At 35.7% G+C, this 2,500-nt stretch overlaps 1 protein-coding gene across 1 annotated transcript in view; it reads left to right on the top strand.

Moving 5' to 3' along the window:
* The window catches only part of LOC107557382 (hexokinase-1-like), an 8,632-nt gene extending 7,219 nt beyond the window's left edge, over positions 1 to 1,413 (top strand). The window contains exon 4 of the mRNA XM_016240787.1: positions 862 to 1,413. The gene's annotated coding sequence lies outside the window, so the exon portion shown is untranslated. The remainder of the gene's footprint in view (positions 1 to 861) is intronic.
* The last annotated feature ends 1,087 nt before the right edge of the window (positions 1,414 to 2,500 follow it).

The following is a 2,500-nucleotide window of genomic DNA, read 5'->3' as shown; positions in this document are numbered from 1 at the left end:
GTATATTCTCTCTTTTTCAATAAGAAATAAATCAACATGAAGAAGAAAAAAAACACTCGTCAGGCTATTTGATTGAGTTCTGTCTTGCAGTGTGTCTTCTGTCTTGCTGTATTTTTTTTTTTTAATTGAAAAAGCTGAATATTATATGAAAAATTTAACTAAAATTAAAATGTTGTGCTTAAAAAGCACATTAAAGCAAAGGTCAAAAACTGAAACTAAAATGAAAATATAACACTTAAAGCAAATGTAAAATATTAATAAATGTCCTAATAGTACATAAATAACACTAAAGTGACACTGATAGAGAGTTTTGAAAAGTGTAGATTTATTAATGTGCCATGTTTGGTGGGAAAAACGCCATCAACGTGACCCTGGAGCACAAAACCAGTCATAAGGGCAAATTTTTTGAAATTGAGATTTATGCATCATCTGAAAGCTGAATAATTAATCTTTCCATTGATGTATGGTTTGTTAGGATAGAACAATATTTGAAAATCTGGAATCTGAGGGTGCAAAAAAATCTAAATATTGAGAAAATCATCTTTAAAGTTGTTCAAATGAAGTTCTTAGCAATGCATATTACTAATCAAAAATTAAGTTTTTATATATTTACGGTAAGACATTTACAAAATATCTTCATGGAACATGATCTTTACTTAATATCCTAATGATTTTTGGCATAAAAGAGAAATGTATAATTTTGACCCATACAATGTATTGTTGGCTATTGCTACAAATATCCCCCAGCGACTTAACACTGCTTTTGTGCTCCAGGGACACATATTCCCAAAGGAGCAGATTTTGCTCGTACACTGAAGTCCTGTTGTTCATCCATGCCTGCTCTCCTCTTTGTCTCATCAGCTTTGCCAGCATCATGCGGGGAACCTTAAGAGACCTGGCCCCCGACTGTGAGGTTACTCTCGTCCAATCAGAAGATGGCAGCGGAAAAGGTGCCGCCCTCATCACGGCCGTGGCTTGTCGATTAAGAGACGCTAGAAAATAGAAACTGAACAAAATAATGTAAAGGGGAAAAGATAACGAGGGAGAAATTACACACCGAGCTTCCACAGATGTGACCTTACTGAAGCAACACTCCTGTCTGTAAAACAATGTATCTTATTTATTTTTCTTGCATTTTGTGCTTTAGGTCATGCATTGCAAGGACTTGGCATATGCTGATGGGGGGGTTGTTTGTAGAAAAGGGGAAAACAATTCATAACTATTATGTGTATTGTTACTGATTTGAATTACTGTACTGTCTGAGGAAAAGCACAAAGAGATTTTATTGACCTGTTGAGCTGTGAATTATGTAATTTATTTCTGTCCATGCATATTTCCAGGCTGCAGATTAAAGGATTCTTCTGTTCATTTACTCACCGTCAAGTGCACTCTTAAAAATAAAGGTGCTTCACAGCGATGCCACAGAAGAACCATTTGTGACCCTGGAGCACAAAACCAGTCATAAGGGTCAATATTTCGAAATTGAGATTTATACATCATCTGAAAGCTGAATAAATAAGCTCTCCATTGATGTATGGTTTGTTAGGATAGGAGGACAATATTTGAAAATCTGGAATCTGAGGGTGCAAAAAAATCTAAATATTGAAAAAATCATCTTTAAAGTTGTTCAAATGAAGTTCTTAGCAATGCATATTGCTAATCTAACATTAAGTTTTGATATATTTACGGTAGGAGATTTACTAAATATCTTCATGGAACATGATCTTTACTTAATATCCTAATGATTTTTGGCATAAAAGAGAAATGTATAATTGTGACCCATACAATGTATTGTTGGCTATTGCTACAAATATCCCCCAGCGACTCAACACTGCTTTTGTGCTGCAGGGACACATATTTGGTTCCACAAAGAACCAGCTCTTTCTTACCTTTTTATAATCTGAAGAAACATCTTTCGCCACAAAGAAGCTTTTGTGAAACCGAAACGTTCTTTATGGAATCATTTAGACAAAAAAAGGTTCTTCTATGGCATCGTGAAGCACCTTTATTTTTAAGAGTGTAGGTGAGTAAACATATGTTTTATTTTGTGCTGAACTCTTCCTTTTAAAGGACTAGTTCACACAAAAATGAAGAAACAAACTCATCTAGGGGAAACTGGAGGCGGCCCATTCAAACCAGCGCAGATTCGGCTACACAAGAAGCTTAGAATATCATCTTGTTGTGATGTTGGGTGCCAGAATCGACGTAATACAGCCTCAAATTAGAATTTGATCACATATCTGCTGCCACTGCCAGACAAAAAAACGACGACAGCTGTGGTTAAATGCGATAAAACGAGCAGACTGGACAGAAACGATCGTCAAAAATTCTCGCATTCGCAGCGCACACTTCTTATCAGAAAAGGTTCAATAACGTATTGTCTTTTGTTGTTATGGGTGCGTCTACAGATTTCTTGCCATATGTCTATGTTTCTTGCATCTCACGACTATGTCGTGTATGAAATAATGTCTGTGTGCATGTGTGTAAAACAACAAACTGA

The sequence above is a fragment of the Sinocyclocheilus grahami genome, unplaced genomic scaffold (assembly GCF_001515645.1).
Source record: "Sinocyclocheilus grahami isolate Dianchi unplaced genomic scaffold, SAMN03320097.WGS_v1.1 scaffold600.1, whole genome shotgun sequence".
Taxonomy (NCBI): Eukaryota; Metazoa; Chordata; class Actinopteri; order Cypriniformes; family Cyprinidae; genus Sinocyclocheilus; species Sinocyclocheilus grahami.
Note: the sequence above shows the minus strand (reverse complement) of the source record. Positions and strands in the feature narration are given on the sequence as shown.